Source organism: Pelophylax lessonae (assembly GCF_965119305.1).
Source record: "Pelophylax lessonae genome assembly, chromosome: 6".
Classification (NCBI taxonomy): Eukaryota; Metazoa; Chordata; class Amphibia; order Anura; family Ranidae; genus Pelophylax; species Pelophylax lessonae.
The window spans coordinates 244806646-244826602 of record NC_138773.1 but is presented as its reverse complement, the minus strand read 5'-3'; the positions used below and the strand labels follow the sequence as shown (position 1 = coordinate 244826602).

The 19957-nt window shown below is 37.3% G+C and overlaps 1 protein-coding gene across 2 annotated transcripts in view; it reads left to right on the top strand.

Moving 5' to 3' along the window:
- Nucleotides 1–19957, top strand: part of HOXD3 (homeobox D3) — a 52170-nt gene that overhangs the window by 10145 nt on the left and 22068 nt on the right. The window contains exons 1-2 of one of the 2 annotated variants that reach the window (XM_082260234.1): nucleotides 15631–16126; nucleotides 16543–16569. The gene's annotated coding sequence lies outside the window, so the exon portion shown is untranslated. Of the gene's footprint in view, nucleotides 1–15630; nucleotides 16127–16542; nucleotides 16570–19957 lie in introns of those variants that run through there. The other variant, XM_082260233.1, reaches the window with a different exon arrangement.

Here is a 19957-nt window from a genome sequence, read left to right as displayed (position 1 = left end):
TTTCTAGATCATGAGGTTTGTCCTACCAGTCCCGTGTCTAGATCTCTAGGTGCTGAAATCTTATGATTTAGTATGTAATGAGCAATGGGGTTGATTTACTAAAGCTAAATATGCTGAACACTGCAAGTGCAGTTGCTCTAGATCTGAGGGGAACATGCAAGGAAAACAAAAAAAAAACAGCATTTTTGCTTGCACATGATTGGATGATAGAAATCAGTAGAGCTTCCCCTCATTTAAAGAGGTTATAAACCAAATTTTTTATTTTTTTTTTCACCCTGAAAGAGAAAAACCTAATGAGCTAGTATGCATCACATACTAGCTCATTATCAAATACTTACCTTAGAACGAGACCCTGCCGTGCCGCCCTCTTACCTCTATGACGGGCGACATGTCCAGTCACCCGTCTTCCGGGATCGCGGCATCCGGCCATCTGATTGGCCGGAGCCGCGGTGACGTCACTCCCGCACACGCGCGCGGGAGCCGACGGTCACGGCACTGGGCTCTGAAGGAACGGCACGAGCGGCCGTTCCTTCAGAGCGCATGCGTTAGTGACGTCACTGGCTGCATGTAAGGTAAATATCTCCTAAACGGTACATGTTTAGGAGATATTTACATTACCTATAGGTAAGCCTTATCATAGGCTTACCTATAGGTACAACTTGCATAGGAGGGTTTACTTCCTCTTTAAGAGCTTCCCCTCAGATCTAGAGCAACTGCACTTGCAGTGTACTTCTAGTGCACAGTGTATTTTCCTTTAGCAAATCAACCTCTTTGTCTTCTCTTTGATTTCCTAAATTAAGGCAACCTTGTCTGCCATTATAGCCTTCTAGAAAAGTAAAAGTCCTGGCCAAGATACCACAAAATGTTGGCTATTACCTTCATTTAACCGAAAATGTTATTTTTGCCCCTTTCATAAGGGCTTCATGTTATCACTAATGACCTGACTTCAGTATTACCCTCCACCAACTGATATAACCATGTCCAATGAGAATGCCTTAGTGGCCAGTAAGAGCACTCCCAATAGACGAGGGAAGAGCATTAGCTAGGAGAAGAGAAGTAAGACCTCCGGTAAAAAACTTCAATTAATTTTAGAGAGGCACACAAAGAAGGGACCTGGAAGGTACCAAAGCATCAAACATCCCAAAAAAATGGACATGCACTATTATGGCAACACAGTGCACCACAATGCACTGTAGTATGTTGCCATGCATGGTGGTGCAGTGATGACGAACCTTGGCACTCCAGATGTTTTGGAACTACATTTCCTATGAGGCTCAACTACACTGCAGAGTGCATGAAATATAGTTCCAAAACATCTGGGGTGCCAAGGTTCGCCATCACTGTTTTAGTGTATCAGGGTACAATTAAAAATAAATGGAAAAGTGTGTCCTGGTCCTAATAAGAGGATCAGTCACATACCTCCTGCTTGGCTGTTATTGTTTCTCTGACTGAAGTACACCCAGCGCCATCTTAAGAGCATTAAAGGGCCCCAGGGAATGCAGTGCACTGGGGCCCTGCCTACACAATCACCTACCAGAATAAAAACGCAAATTTTTGATGAGGCTATATTTATTGGTACAGCAGTGCAAGGCAAATGACAGCTTCCAAGTTCGGCGGCTGGGTCCGGTGAACACACACAGGGACGGTAGTCAGACTCAACTGTCCTGTGTGTGGTTGTTCCTGTGGAGGCGGACAGGCATTCCTTAGTTGTGGGCTCCCCCTCCACGGCCCAAGTGGCCTGACAGCAGCGCAGGGCTGAAAGTCACCTGCCACCTGCTAAGTTCGGCGGCGGGATGCACACGGGAATCGGGACTAATGCTTGGCTGGGGCTGGGTCGCTGGGCAGTTGCCCGGGGGCCCCACTTGCCCGGGGGGGTGCCCATTCGGTAAGATGGCCCTGAGTACACCAAAGATGTCTGATGTTGTCAAGAGCATTATTTAGGCTGCACAGTTATGACTGGATCTTGCAAATCATCACAGTTTTTGAGACACATGGGTCAGTTCCAGAATCTGGTGATGGAAAAAATGAAAGATTTTAAGCTACCCCTTTCTGATAAGCTGGTTGGTTTTAATTGAATCACCTCTTACAAGTAGTTTGCATGTATGCATGTATGAGTAGTGGACTTTTAGAAATATGTCTCCCTGAACTAAGAAAGCCTGTTACAGTATTAAAACAATTTCTATTAAGTCAGTTCTTTGTCTTGATCATAAGTATCAAAATTGTGTCAAAACATATGACTATGTGAAATGTCAGCCATGAAGAAGTTTTCTATTCATCCTAAAACAAAGAGAGGGCCACACAAATTTGTACATTGAGTTTTGGCAGAAAGATTATTTTAGGACACTGTTTATTGGGTTTTAAGTGTCTTATAGGCATTAGTGATAGTCAGAGAACCTTGTTGCTTAGCTTAGATAAAAGACTCACGTCTACGGCTTGATGCCACCGACTGTCTTTTTCTATGACTAAGATGCCACTGACTGTAGCTCTTAGGGGAAATAACTGGTCAGGTTACCTAAATGTGTTCAATTTATATTCCCCTGATATAAGCCAATGTCTGATGTGTTGACTTGAACATTGTAGGGAAATGTGAACTGAAGCACTCTGCAAAGCCAAGCATTCATGTTTATTCATAAAGCTAACTATGCTTACATTTAAAGATGTTGGTATTCTGTCTACACATTTTCTTATCTTCTGATGTCTAAGCAGCACAAGTGTGGAAGCCCTTCTCTCCCAATAAGATATCATATAGGGGGCTATCCCTAAGTTTATAGGCAGAGTTTTGGGGGTTTTTATTCCCTCTAGATGTCACCCTAGAGGGGTAGGTGATTAAAAGAATACTATACCTGATATATAACAAGTTAATGGTACATATCCATATTCTCTTATATATTATTTTATTATAACTAAAAGATTATCCCAAAACTGCAACTGTGTCTATATACCTAAGGGATTTATTCGTTTCTATAGGGATCTGGGGATGAGGCCCTTGTCCTTATCATCCTTGGGACAAGGTGCCTTGCCAGTGGGTGGTACCCTTTGAAAGGTACCCTCCCCATGCTGAGGGAATGTGGTCTGGTATAGTTCAGAAGGGGGCAGTACACTTACTGTACTTCTCTTTACTGGACAGACAGGCTATGTATCTGGATGAAGGTCTGGAATGGGTTTTGGCGAAGACCACAAATAGGGAGGGGGGGGGGGGCTGGTCGGTACATTTTTTTTTTGTTTGTTTATGTGGTGTCCTCCTTAAAAATCTATACCAGATTGCTATAGGGTCTGGTATAGATTTTTAAGGAGGATGCCACACAAACAAACAAACTAACAAAAATGGCATGGGCCCCCCAAAATTCATAACAGAACCACCTTGCAAGTCAACCAGTCCAAATGTTGATGGAGACAATGATCTCATCTGCACATCTTTTGCCCAATAGATGTGAGGAGCTGTGGGGGGACTTATCAGAATTTGGGAGCCACCTTTATGATAAGGCCCCCCCCCCAGATATCTTGGTTTCCCACATGAATAAGTAAGGTATACATAGTACTCCTTGTCACCTATTATAAAAAATACAAAGTTAAAGAGGTTGTAAACCGAGAAAAATTTTTTTTTCTTTACATCCTGAAAGAGAAAGACATAATGAGCTAATATGCATCGCATACTAGCTCATTATAAAATACTTACCTTAGAACGAGCCCCCGCCGCGCCGCTCGCTTAACTCTATGACGGGCGACATGTCCAGTCGCCCGTCTTCCGGGATCGTGGCATCCGGCCATCTGATTGGCCGGAGCCACGGTGACGTCACTCCCGCGCACGCGCGGGAGCCGACGGTCACGGCACAGGGCTTTGAAGGAACGGCACGATCGGCCGTTCCTTCAGAGCGCATGCGCCAGTGACGTCACTGGCTGCATGTAAGGTAAATATCTCCTAAACGGTGCATGTTTAGGAGATATTTACAGTACCTATAGGTAAGCCTTATCATAGGCTTACCTATAGGTGGAAGTGTCAGAGGAGGATTTACTTCCTCTTTAGTAAACACAAACACACTTTACAAAAATAAAATTTAAAAACATGTCCTACAGTGTTGAGCCATTGTCATTCTCTCCTGGCAGACTCTTGCCATAAATGAAAGTCCCCCAGATGGCTGCTAAATGTTAACAAACCAGTCGATTGACTTCATTGACCAAAAATGGCCATGGCAAACCTTGGTTAATGATGTCATTTTGGATTCGCCGGCCACTTTGTTTACAAACAAAAGCCTGGTCATTTAACTGAAATATTTGTAAAGGGCAGAAAAAAATTACAAGATTGAGCTCCCATAGACTTTAATTAGGTTTGGGGAAACGTTTTTCAAGTTCATTGAACCTATAGTGAACCTAACTTTGCCTAGAAGCAGAAGCAGGGACAGGTGTGTGTATTCTACACTGGAGTCCACCGTAGCCCTATTGATGTTCCATTTTCACCCCAATGGTGGTTCCAGAGGATTTCAATGGGCAATAGGAGGATATTATTCCCTCTATCTCCCATGTGGGAAGGACCTTTGTGCTCCCAAGCATCTCCTGCCACTGCTTTCACAAGTAAATAGCACCCTGCTTGAGCTTAAGCAAATTTTGCTTCCTGGGGGACCTGTGTTGTCCTCTTTCTGTTGCCCTTCACTGTACAGAACCTAAAGCTGGGAATTTTCTGTGACAATAGGATGAAATGTTGATGTTTTGGCTGGAAAACACCTTGCAGAAAATAAAGTATTCATTAATACAGTCCAATGAGACTTTCATTTGGTTGATACAGCTTTTTAATATTTTTATGAAGTTAATACAAATGGAAATTTTTTACATCCATTTATGTTGGAAATCCTAAAAGTTAACATATCCACTTTTTCTGCTATGTAATTGTTGTAGTGCATGGATACATTTTTTGATTGTAGCTTGATTATTATTGATTTTATCCATTCGTCAAACTAGTATACATTCTCCTCTAGAATTATATTTTAGATTACCAAATTACCTTGCACACATAAAAAAGTATTTTCTTTAGACATGCATTTTTATTATAGTGACTTATCATTTAATTATATAATTAGCAAAAATGTTACCAGCTACCTGGTAGCCCAAAACACCACTACATACAGCAGCTGATATGCTAAAGGAATCATTTTGCCCCAACTGGTTTGAGTATTTTATTTGAACCCTCCTTCAGTACATCGGTCAACATATTGTGCTTATAATTTTAGGTCTGGTTACACTCCTAGATGTATTTGGCCTATATGCCATAATCTGATTTAGTGTGGTTCTCTTTAATAGCCTCTAGGAATACAAGGAATGTGTTAGAATTTGTTAACATATCAAATACTTGTGATCATGTAATATAAATACGTGATAATGCAATATAAAGCTTCCCAAAAATAACAGTAGACTCTTACAGCCACACAATGATGAAGGTGTTTTGCTACTATAATATAGATATATAGGCTGAAAATAATTAGCAATATATTAATGGCTCTAACTCTTGTTTTTCAACTATTTTCTTTCTTTGCATTTTTGGAGCTGAGCAGTTTGGAAATAATGACTCGTTTAGTGTTCAGAATCATTCAAAAGGTCATGTTGTCAATTATATTTACTACCAGATAGATCAAGACCATATGCAACATGTTATATCTTAGCTAAGGAATATGTTCTGACCATGTTAGATTATATTTTTTGAGGTGACTCACCAAGGAATGTTTTAACAATTGTTATTGGTATCTCTAAACTCTGATCATTTAGAAATGCTATACCAGTTTTATGAATTAAGGACATTTTCTTTTTTTTGAGTATAATAAATAAATGCAATTTTGTTGACCAGTTGAAAACGTCAGCCCACCCAAAGCTAACAGATTTTGGAAATGCTAGAGAGTTAGCTTACTTAATAGTTTTTTTTACCTCTTCCATTGACTCCAGCAGTGCTATCTCTGTGCTCAGTCCCAATGGCCTGAACATCTGTTGTGGCCATTACAGAGAAATTCCATATTCTTTCCAGGATCACATGTATTTTATAATATGGGGAATGCAGAATGCAACAGAATGGGAAGTGTGGTGGTGGTGGTGGTGGGGGGGGGGGGGGGGGTGAAGCACCACAAATATCACCCAAAACAATAAACTGGGTGGGAGCTTAGCCTGAAATTATGGTAAGTAGATGCTGGAGTCACCGAGTGATAAACAAAATCCAGTAGGTGACCTAGTCTTGTATACTTCACCAATTACATACAAATAAGCATTACTCTTTTAGCCAACCATACCCTTTATTTGTAAACTATACAGCTGAACCAATGGAGTTGATTTACCAAGCAAGTATAGATCATTCACCAATCAAAGTAATTGGTAATATGTAAGGTAAACCTGTGTTCTCTTTGATTACCATTATTTCCAATAAAAAGATTGTTGCTAGAAGATATCTAGCATATGTGGGTATTCAAAGTGAACACAGCTTCAACTCATTCACTAATTTACATTCCAAAGTGAACATACATTTTGCAAAGTTAACATACTTTTTGTTGATGGAACATCCTCTACTCAACCCCTATATATTGCTTTGGTTTGTTGATATCCTGAGGATTATCTCAATATATGTGCTGTGCCCCTATATGGTTAACCAAATTAAAATGCATTTTAAGAAAATACACACATATAGGGGGCAAATTACTAGCTTGTGTTCAGGTTTTATAACTTCTTGAACCCGACTGGGCATTTGAAGTATCCATGAGTTAGGTTGAGATGTAGAGCTAGTAACTTGAAAGAGATTGTTAATGCCTATATAGCAAAAAAAAAAAAAAAAATATATATATATATATATATATATATATATATATATATATATATATATATATATATATATATATATATATATATATAAACTACTTCAAGGTGATATGTGGCAGATATTTTATAAAAGGTGTTGGTAGCAGACCAGGAACTGAACATATGCACCCAGGAAATACATTCAAGACCGAACTTACAGATAAAAAAGTATAGCAACATGTGTGCAAGGAATGTGTTAGTCATGAAGAGGACCATGCAGTAATTGGTTAAACTCATACACTGCATCTGGCTTTGGTCAGATATGAAAAATCAGCATGTCTAGAGTGTGACCTCAGTTGTAAAATCATTAAAAAGAAGATGTGAGAGGCTAGGCTATGGTTGAAGTGTGCCTGGCCTCCAAAAGGTTTTATACAGCTTTGCAGATGTTAAAATTAGTCTCAGGTGGTAGAAATATGATGTGCAGCTGTGCCCTTAAGGGCTTAAAGGCCACGTAAACCCCACATAAATGTTATCATATAATAGGTTTATAATAATGCTTACCAAAAAAAAAAAAATTATATATATATATATATATATATATATATATATATATATATATATAGATAGATAGATAGATAGATAGATAGATAGATAGATAGATAGATAGATAGATAGATAGATAGATAGATAGATAGATAGATAGATAGATAGATAGATAGATAGTATCTCACAAAAGTGAGTACACCCCTCACATTTTTGTAAATATTTTATTATATCTTTTCATGTGACAACACTGAAGAAATGACACTTTGCTACAATGTAAAGTAGAGAGTGTACAGCTTGTATAACAGTGTAAATTTTCTGTCCCCCTCAAAATAACTCAACACACCAATAATGTCTAAACCGCTGGCAACAAAAGTGAGTACACCCCTAAAGGGGAAAATGTCCAAATTGGGCCCAAAGTGTCAATATTTTGTGTGGCCACCATTATTTTTCAGCATTGCCTTAACCCTCTTGGGCATTGAGTTCACCAAAGCATCACAGGTTGCCACTGGAGTCTTCTTCCTCTCCTCCATGACGACATCATGGAGCTGGTGGATGTTAGAGATCTTGCGCTCCTCCACCCTGCGTTTGAGGATGTCCCACAGATGCTCAATAGGGTTTAGGTCAGGAGACATGCTTGGCCAGTCCATCTCCTTTACCCTCAGCTTCTTTAGCAAGGCAGTGTTCATCTTGGAGGTGTGTTTGGGGTCGTTATCATGATGGAATACTGCACTGAGGACCATTTTCCAAAGGGAGGGAATCATGCTCTGCTTCAGTATGTCACAGTACATGTTGGCATTCATGGTTCCCTCAATGAACTGTAGCTCCCCAGTTTTAGCAGCACTCATGCAGCCCCAGACCATGACACTCCTACCACCATGATTGACTGTAGGCAAGACACACTTTTCTTTGTACTCCTCACCTGGTTGCCGCCACACACGCTTGACACCATCTGAACCAAATAAGTTTATCTTGGTCTCATCAGACCACAAGACATGGTTCCAGTAATCCATGTCCTTAGTCTGCTTGTCTTCAGCAAACTTGTTGAGGGCTTTCTTTTGCATCATCTTTAGAGGAGGCTTCCTTCTGGAACAACAGCCATGCAGACCAATTTGATGCAGTGTGCGGCATATGGTTTGAGCACTGACAGGCTGACCCCCCCACCCCTTCAACCTCTGCAGCAATGATGGCAGCATTCATACGTCTATTTCCCAAAGACATCCTCTGGATACGACGCTAAGCACTTGCATTCAACTTCTTTGGTCGACCGTGGCGAGGCCTGTTCTGAGTGGAACCTGTCCTGTTAAACTGCTGTAAGGTGCTTGACCACCGTGCTGCAGCTCAGTTTCAGGGTCTTGGCAATCTTCTTATAGCCTAGGACATCTTTATGTAGAGCAACAATTCTTTTTTTCAGATCCTCAGAGAGTTCTGTGCCATGAGGTGCCATGTTAAACTTCCAGTGACCAGTATGAGAGAGTGAGTGCGTTAACACACCTGCTCCCCATTCACACCTGAGTCCTTGTAACACTAACGAGTCACACGACACCGGGAAGGGAAAATGGCTATTTGGGCCCAATTTGTACATTTCCACTTAGGGGTGTACTCACTTTTGCTGCCAGCGGTTTAGACATTAATGGCTGTGTGTTGAGTTATTTTGAGGGGACAGCAAATTTACACTGTTATACAAGCTTTACATTCACTACTGTACATTGTAGCAAAGTGTAATTTCTTCAGTGTTGTCACATGAAAATATATAATAAAATATTTATAAAAATGTGAGGGGTGTACTCACTTTTATGAGATACTGTATATATATATATATATATATATATATATATATATATATATATATATATATATGCAAAGGTTTCTACATATACACTTGATGGGACATTTATAACTGGACTTTGTTCTGAGACATTTTAGGCTCCGAAGAGGATGAGTCTTTAAAAAGGAACAAAGAAACACCACAGAGAAGCCTGATAACACTAAAGTATATGTTGATATAAAGAATGGCTCCTTTGAATGTATGGTTGGGCGAAAAGTCAAGAAATATCAGCACTGAAATCATACAGATTTTTTAATGGATGTGTGGAAAAGGCTGTAGCTTAGATTGCATATGGAATGTGGACCATTTTATGGTACATGAGTAAACATCTCAACCGAACAGAAAAAAACGTTTTTACACAATTTGGGAACACAGATATTTGTATCAAAGTTACCAAAAAGAACCCGTCAGGAAAAAATAAGGAAAGTTATCAATGATGACTTGCTTTGAAGGTTCAAATTCAAGAGCTGTCTCCACCATGTTTCCAATTATACCTGGAATACATATGCAGTCAAGAAACATATTTAGTCAATAAAGTCATAGCTCCATACCTGTATGCCTTACCTGCATAATAATTGGGGTTGATTTACTAAAGTAGGGAATGTTCCCTTAGAATGTTCAATAAACAAAGTGAATCAATGATTATTTGAATAAACACTCATGTAAAGGTGAAAAAAAAAAAGAATTTGCCTTACACATGATTTATTGATTGAAATGAACACAGCTTCAATTCATCCACTTTGTAAAATTACCACTCTTTACTGGTTTGGGAATTCAATCCTAAAGCAATAGTAAACTCTTACAATAAACTTTTCCTAGCAGGTAAGCTTATAGAAAGGTTTAGTAGTGTAGAATGTATATTCTCCACTACTCTCCACCTCCAAATGGTACATTTCCCAGACAACTGCGGTACTGGTCCATTTAAGACACCTGCAGTCTAGTTATGTCTACAATGTGTCCGCTCAACCACCTCCTAGCTCCGCTCCGGGCTCTGCCGACTCCTCATTGCCCGGTTTTCATTCCACCTTTCCATTTCCAGGTCTGATTTTATAGAAAGTCTTACCTGTACGTTTCATGAAAATCTACTAAACTTGCACCGTTGAGTATATATTCACATTGGCCTCAGCCATTGATGTTACTAGTCCATGCACAGTATGCTCTACACCAGCCTTTCTCAACCTTTTCAACACAGAGGAACCCTTGAAATAATTTCCAGGTCTCAGGGAACCCCTGCTAAAAATGACTATATTTACAACTCAGGATACATTAGTGTGATGGTCAGTGGGATGAATGCTCCTTACACTTGTGGACATTGGGAAGAATTGCCTTCTTCCAGATAGCTAAAAAGATCAATGGTGTCAGGGGAATTTATCTGAGAGGCATAAATTGCTCATTGCTCAAGGAACCCATTGCAATCTCTGGAGGAACCCTAGGTTCCACGAAACCCAGGTTGAGAACCACTGCTCTGCACTGAGTGTGCCATAAATCCAGAGAGTGCCATGCTGTGATGGTGACTGCCGCGCACATGCGCAGAAGTTACGTCATCGCAGCCTGGCCATTGAAACAGGTAGAGAGTGCAAAGTTGGAAGTGTCAGGAGCAGTGACAGCTCAGCGCTGGAGGGCTCCATTTGTAAGGTAAGTCAATCTTAATGTGCTACTATGGCATGCATACTCACACGTTATAGCAAAAACCTGCAGGGGACCCATTAAGAAAAAAAAAAAACATGTTTATTGCATTTACCACCACTCTAAACAAGTCAGCAGTGCCAGACCACATCTTTCTGTTGTGACTGGTTCCCTTTGATTACTGCATAATTGATATTAGGGATGGTCTTTGGATTTGGTATGTTGGTTCTGGAGGATTAGACTAGGCCATAGCATCGGGTTTAAATAAAGAAAAAAAAAAAATAGAGATAAATGTGTTTACAAAAAGGACATAGAATAAAGGAAATTAAAATGTGCAGAATAATCACTGTTATGTTCTACTGTTAATGGGATTACTTATGGGCCATAGACACAGAACAATGGAGAAACATCTGCCCATTCCAGAATAATTTTAAAAACCGGTTCACACATATGCAATGTCAGACATGGCATGTGATTCGGAGCGCACTGCTCTGCAAATCACATGCAATGTCTGTGCGTTGCGAATTCAGCCATACAGATTGTATGGCTGAATTTGCATCGCATTCAGACAAAAGTCACACAGGATCCTTTTATGGGTCTGCACCAGAATCGGATCGCATGGGTGTTCACACCTATGCGATCCAATTCATGTCCGAATTGACAGTTTGCACTGCGATATGCAAACTGATCTGGGGGTGTCATTAACTTTGTATTGACACCCCCCAGCGATACGCATATGGCAGTGTGAACTGCCTGCGAGCCAAGTGCGATGCGGGAACCCACCGTGGATTCTTGGGGTTCCCGCATTGCATATGTGTGAACCAGCACTGAAGGTAATGTGCTGCAGCATGTGTTTTACAAGCTTAGCTCTATTTTCTCCAAAGGGAAGGACCCAATGGGCAGTCAACACAATGACCTTTTGCAACATGTTGGAAAAAAATGTTTGTGTTCTAATTTTCACTTATTAAAGCATCCCAGATTAATGAGAAATATGTAGAATGCATTTTCTCTCTGCTCCTTCTGACTGGTTGTCACGCTAATCCACTGGTTTAAAAGTGTATGGAAACTCTTAACAATGAACTCCTATTCTGTGGCCACCTAGAAATCTTGTGAGCTGATAACTTTCTCTACTCTCTGCCTGTAGACGGTTATCAGTTAGCATTGTTCCCTGCTATCTCTATGGACTACAAGACACCTCCCCTTATGGAGACGAGAGGGAGGTGTTATGCAGTCCTGACACAGTGGTAAGTAGTACTAACACTTTGTCTGTCCTAGATGACAACTCTGCTCAGTACAGTTGTCACCCCAGGACAGGAAGTGAGATATTGGCAGGATTACCAGGTTAAAATAAAGGGAAAAAAAAGTGATAAACCACTGGAGGACCAGTAAGCTGCAATATTATGAATTTTGGTTCTTTAAATACACTTTATAGTGGAACTTCACTCTCCCAATCATCACTGATTGTTTGTAATACTCATACTACTAGCATTAGTAAATAGATAGGAAAGTATATCATATTTACTTATATTAAAGTTTTTCTTTTTTTAATTTCTTCAGTTACTTCCTGATTTCTTGCCTAGGCAAAAAATGTCATACATACATCCCAGGATTCTTCAGGAGGGGAGGAGAGGAGGAGGGGGTATTTCAGCTTAGCACACTCTTCTGCATGCGTGTCTGAGCTAAGGGCGGATGGATTCCAGGAAGTAAATGCTACATGAATCATTTGCCTTGTCTCAAGATGGCCATTACCAGAACAGCTAGGGGTTGTTGACATGGCTGGATGGGGGAGTTTGCTTTGAATACTAAAAATGAAATAAATATCGTTTTTAATACCTTGAAGTATTTGTATGTGTTCTTATCCACTGATCAGAAAAAAAGTGTGCAGATCAGGAGTTCTGACTTTACTTCGTACATACTTCTTTTCTGTCCAGGACTCCAAAGCTTCTGAAGCCACAGACAGAACAGAAGGGGGACAGGAATGGCAGTCTAAATATTTCTCCCAGTACAGATTCATTATAAGTTGCCCATGGACATGATTTCTCCATACATCCCAACTTTTTGAGATGGAAACGATGGACAACTATTAGCAAATTGTGTAGGCATAAGACACACCCCTTATAACGCCCCTTTAACTATACTATACAACTATACCAAAAAAAAAAAAAAAGATTGGTAAACCCCCAGGTGCTTTTTTTTACCACTGCTATTCCTTTATATTGGCTTTTGAAATATACAAATGCAGCAATTTAAAAATTGGATGAAAGATTTATAACTGGGAAACACTTTCTGAAAGATAAATAGTGTATTGTATGTACAACTATATAGATTAAACCAAAATAAGGGACAAATGAGGAGGAAAGGGGGACAGGGGGACATTGTGCCAAATCAGGGACAGTCCCTCGAAATCAGGGACAGTCCTTTGAAATCAAAGACAGTCCCTCAAAATCAGGGACATTCCTTTAAAATCAAAGACAGTCCCTTGAAATCAGGGACAGTCCCTCGAAATCAAAGACAGTCCCTTGAAATCAGGGACAGTCCCTTGAAATCAAAGACAGTCCCTCGAAATCAGGGACAGTCCCTCAAAATCAAAGACAGTCCCTCAAAATCAGGGACAGTCCCTTGAAATCAAAGACAGTCCCTCAAAATCAGGGACAGTCCCTCGAAATCAGGGACGGTTGGGAACTGTTGGCCCACCATGCAGCTGTGACATAAAGGTGTGGGTATTGTTGTGTAGAAGTCATTACTCTGCTAGACCTTCCTATTAGTCACTTTATGGGGGAAATTATAATTGGTGATTAAAATGCATTTAAAACTTTGATTTCTCATCCTGAGATTAACAAAGGAGTTCCTTCTGTGGTCACTATTTTTACAGACATACAATCTTCACTCCATCACACCATATTCAGACAGAACTAAAAGCTTCTGATGACTTCTTTCTGCCATTTATAGATTACTTGTTCTTATCACAACAATGAAAGATCTATAGAGAAAAGAAATGTCTGCAGAAATCACGTGGTCGTTCCAGGACTAAGCAACGTGCATCTGCAGGGCTTGATGGTGTAGTTTCCTTGTGTTCCCATAGGAAGGCGCTGTTGGACAAGTCACTTGTACTCCGAATAATAGCCTTGCCCTTTAGATAACCTGAGCAGAAATCTGGAGCACGTGATCCCAGCTAATGTTCAGTAAGTCGTTGTCTTTAAGTCGAATGTGGCTTCAACTAAATATTTTAATTTCTTTAAAGAGTAAATTCATTCCACGATAAAAACACTTAAAGAAGTAGACTTGTATTGACTTTAGTATTGTACTAAGGCAGAAGTATATATAATTATATATGACAGATTGCTGAAAATACAGCTCTGACAGTAATAAATGCACTTGGTAAATAATGCACCTGCTTTGCCTATTTGCAGAGTTGTCCTTAAACATTAAGACATACATTAATACACATACCTTTCAGAGGAAGCAAATATGCTTTACCTATAAAATTAATTACTTTCTACAAAGCAAAGACAGCACTTTATTAGGATAGTAGATAGCAGGTTGGAAGCAGAAATGCTGGAATATACGTTGTATGTGCTATATGCTATAATAGAAATACCTTTATGATTAATAGCATCGCTGCCCTTCAATCACAAATTCAACATTCACTCCGAATTATGTATTTATGCAAACGTATGCAGACTCTTCTTCCTACCCCTACAGTAACAAGCAATTAATTCACTGATATATAATGATCAAGAGAAAACTTACTGCAATCATTTTACTTTGCTAGAGTGATAGAAATAAGAGCCAGTTATTCCCTCCATCAGATAATTAAAATGCCCTAAAATAAAAGCTGAATAAAAAATGCTGCCTTCTTTTTTATTTTTATTTTTTTTTAATCTAACACATTATTTGTGTTATAATATTTATTTATCCTACATATTATTTGTGTTATAATATTTATTTATATACATGTACAACTTATAGTTCCAGATAAAAGTTTCTGAAAAAATGACCAAAAACAGAACTAGTTCGTGTTTGTTAAATGTATCAAAATGTGCAATTAATAAGTTGAAAACGTTTGCATGAAACTCATTATTATTTCGTCCAGTCAAGCAATTGCATTGCATGCACCCAGACCCCCCCCCCCATTAATTATCATATATATATATATATATATATATATATATATATATATATATATATATATATATATATATATATATATACATATACACACAGAGGGAGAGAGAGGATTTAGGAGGTGCATTTTGCATGCATATATATTTGTTCACATATATATTTATTTCTATTCTCTTCTTTGTGCCATTGCACATATGGTGAACTTGGACAGAGCCATATGATAAATTGTATTTATTTCCATCATCCTGGCTAGTGAATGTCACCTCCTTCACATGTAACCTCCACATTCTTGCCTAAAATCTTAATAAAAATAAATACATAAGAAAAAGAATTCACACCATTTTGTTTTATGACTTCACAACTTTAACTATCACATATTACACCTCCTTTTTTCCTCAAGCCTCCAAAGTTCAAAGATCTTCTCACTTTTAGGGCTGGAGGTTGTAAACAGGTTGTTACCATGTAAATTAGATGTGATCAGAAGCAGATAAATAGTAAAGTATTTTGTTTGTAGCACTGTACTTGTAACACACTAGTGTAGATATTTTTACACTTTTTTGTCTAAATTTAGACTTTTCTTTGCTTCAGTACTGACAAATATACTATTTATGAAAATAAAATAATACTCAAAATAAATAATAGAATAAACAAAGGCTACAATAAAAGATAGAAAGTAAAAGAACAAGATTATTTTATATGTCTGGGGGATGTGTTGTATCAAACTGATACCAAATGTTTGTTAATAATTGCATTTACAGTTAACCATTTAGATACTTTTCTATCCATAGCACATGTTTAAAATACAGAGAAATACAATCATTGCAGTTAAAATAAGTTCCTAGTTTCATGATTGAGACTGCAATAAAGTAGAAGTTTCACTTTTTTTAAAAAAGAGAGATTTCTCCCTTTTATTTTGTGTTACTATTAGAGGCTTCTGGGAATCTCAATCTAGTGAATAGAAGTTTAAAGCTGATGGTTATTTATGGTTCCACAGAGATGAGTCCTGAGTGGCTGGATGAGAGCACGTGATTCCAATAAACTTTGTTTTATGGCTTGAGAGTTGACAAGCTAAAATATAATTCCCACCATAAATTAGTTTAAGAGCATACAAGTGCAGATGCGTTTTGTTCCTGGATGTAGTAATAAGGATAGTGTTTAGAAAGGACCATTCTGCTTGGATCTCTTAGCACCGAGGCTTTTCCATCTCCTGGATCCAGTTTGCAAGAAGAAGCATAGAAAGTAAGTGATTTTATATGCCATTTACTTAGAGGAGAGATCTGAGACAGGGAATGCGGTGTTATTTATTTTTGCTCGTACAATAGTTGCAGTGATGAAGAAATCCCTAAGAGGTAATTGTTTCTTGTAGTGTTTGTAGGTCCCACCTAGAACACAAATAGTCCAATTTTCACAGGTACCTTTCAGCTGTGAACTTGGAGCCAGACTTCTAAAACAATGCACTTCACACTGCTTTCATCATTAGATTGTAATACAGAGGGGGTTATTTTACAGTTCCATTCATATATGTCCATTGGTGTTTATTTGATTTTTTTTTTTTTTTAAATCCCATAACCTACAGGAAAAATATAAACTATTGCGCTGATATCAATAGAATTATGCAGTACATTTATTAACAATATACTTTTCTGTTACAACAGGTTACACACAATGGAAAGCCATATGGGGTAAGTATAATTCTTCATAATTTTGCTTGATGAACGCAATGTATCAATGTACAGAGATTTGGGCAAATGCTTTAACTCTAAAGTTTTGTTGCATTGCTTGTAAGAAATCACTTTCCTTTTTAACTTTTACATTTATGGATTACAATTGAGCATTTTAGTTAAGCTGAATGATTAGCATTTGGTATGACAGTTGTTTATGCTGGAATAAAGTATTGACTTGATGAGGATGATGATGATGGTGATGAAGATGATGATTATGATGTTGAGGGTGTTAATGCAAAGCCTAACTAGTCTAGTTGGAGAATTTTATTGGTTCTGGACATTTTCCAGATGTCTTGCTTGCTGGGTTCTGGTTAATTATAAGTCTTTGCCTCTTGGTTTGTTGTACTGTATGGCGCCTCCCACAGTAAGGATTGGTGTACAGTAGCTTACAGATGCAGGGCAGTACATTAAAGTGAATGGATGATGCCTCGTGTTGTTTAATTTTATTGTCTACGTGTGACTACCGGCTTACATGTTGACAACCAGTCAAGTAGTTGAAATTTTCTTTTAATAGGATCAATGGTTTGTTGATGTAGCTGGTAGAGTTTTATATGGACATTACATAATATTATAAACATTCCTACCTCTTTTTCGTATTCAAATATTTTTATTAGATCAATTAGCCCAAAGGCCATTCAACCTCTTACATTGCTATTTTATACTTTTTTTCATTATGTTTATGTTGCATTTAAATAAATTATATCAATATATTGTTTAAACGATTGAGAGTATTTCTTTAAAGCTCTTTAATAAGTGTTATGCCTGCAAAAGCATAGATGGAAATAACTATTCAAGAAGATCTTTCCACCAACTAATTTTCTTATTAAAGGGATAATTTTGCTACTAAATAAATGATCTTCGGATGCATTATCATGCTAATTGCAATCAGTCATTTTTTTTTTTTTTGCAGTCCTGCATCAATCTTTCTTCCATCTTTTTAAAGCCTCTGATACGATTTTAGATCCAATGACTTTTATCTCACCAGTATTAATTTCTTGTATTATAATACAACAGTGAATATAGTTTTTGTATGAATCAGGCCACAGAAAAAGAAGAGAAGATCAAACACAGTTGTATGGGCAGTTGAGCAGGAGGTGAATATTTAACGCTTTTGTTCATCAATAACACTGTGGCTTTGACCTGTCTGAGCAAGCCTTGAGATAAGGTGAAATCCAGGTCACAACGTCTAACCAATATGAAAATGTGAACAAAATCCTATCTCTACTTCGACAAATACTCTTTTTATTATATCTTTATAGGGTCACATATCGAATTTAGTACATATTACCCACTATTTTAACATAAAAAGGTGTATTTTTAAACCTTTTTATAAATATATATTTTTTAATGAGCTAATGAAAAGCTTATACATTATTTTTAAATTATTATAATTTTAAAAGACAGGTGCCCAATACATTCAATTCCATCCACCTATTCATCTATTTGATTTGAAAATGTATTGATGTTTTATAAATACATAACTACTATGTTTTGAGTAATAAAGACATGAAACAAAATGTGTTTTTTTACAATGTATAAAGTTGTAGTAGGTGATAATAAGATGACTTACCTTACAGAGGACAGATAATGTTGAGTACATGGTGAGATTGGCTTCTTTGGGTTTGGAGGGTTTTTTTTAGAGCAAGTAGCAGAGAGGAGCTCAGCAAGTTTGCTCATGGGTCAGGAAGAAATCATGAACTTTTGTACTCCTCTGTGTGACTGTCGTCCACGTAAAAATAATGAAAGCTTGTGATATGTTTGCAAATGATTTCAAATGCCCTTTTGACCTGGACTTCACCATAAACGCTGCCACACTAAATTTCTGAATATAGTCCAAAGGTTGGTTTCTCAGAAGAAACTTGACTGGTATGTAATACTTGACCCTTCCTGCGTTCTGAATGGTTTTATTGTCAACTAAATATTTTTCCTTCTAGTACTGATGTGTGTATGCATGTATATATATATATATATATATATATATATATATATATATATATATATATATATATGTGTATACACACACTCTATATATACTATCTATCTATATATATTTATCTATGGATATATATCCATATATATATATATATATATATATATATATATATATATATATATATATATATATATATATATATATATATATATATATATATATATACATAAATATATGTCTATATCTATCTATCTATCTATCTATCTATCTATCTATCTATCTATATATGTATATATATATATATATATATATATATATATATATATATATATATATATATATATATATATATATATATATATATAACAACCACTCCCATATTAAATATTGGGGTGTAGAACAATTAATATATTTATAAGTATACCTGTTAAATGCTTTATATTTGTAAAAATATTGATTTGTGTATTATGTAGTGTTTGCACGTTGTGGATGCAGATGAACCTTAGGAATTCTGGTTCTGTGACCTGTAAAGCCATCACGTGTTAAAAGGGATTATGTCTTAAAGTTTTTATGTGCAAGAAAAGAAAAAAAAATGCATACAAGCAATGATTTTTTTTTTTTTTTGTTTGCTTGTCCTTGTATAAGTTGAACCTTCTTCTTGGACCTGTCTGTGCAGAGTAGGTGCGGTGTGATGACAGAGCTGATGTTATCTGCTCATCTAACCTGCAATCAGTATACATTTGACACCTTTACAACCTAACTGCTGTCTTAATGGTTTGCAAAAAAAAAAAAAAGAAGCTGCAGCTGTTTTGAAATATATATTTAAAAAAACACAATTTATAGAACTTATAACACATTATCTGCATATATGCATACCCTAATTCATGCATACATCATATAGATGCATGCTTGTTACAGTACTTTTTTTTAAATATAGTTGTCTTATATTTTTATGACGTCATTGATTTTGATGTTGTTTGATTTTTTTTTTTTTTTTTTTAATAATCCCATTTCATCTGCATGAGACTAATCTGCAGACACTAGGTGATATAGATTGCACACACTTACTTTATATAGAAAGACTGTTATTACGTTGTCTATATGTACCCTGTAGAACCGAATTTGTGTGGTGTTTACATAGTCACAGATTCGATTCTAGGGGAATATATGGTCGATGCAAAAACTTCGGTTTGATTCACCTAGAGTATTTGATATGAACATACCACAGGGCAGGTTAATAAGGTGAGATTTTACTGTAGATATTGACCATCCCGTCATTCATTTTCATGGAGTATCATCAATGTTCCATCTATTGTTGGAAGGATTATAGTTAAAATAAAATGTATCACAAAATGTAGTAGTTCAGAAAATGATTATGCATGCTTGTCCCATCTTTGTGTTATATCATGCCAT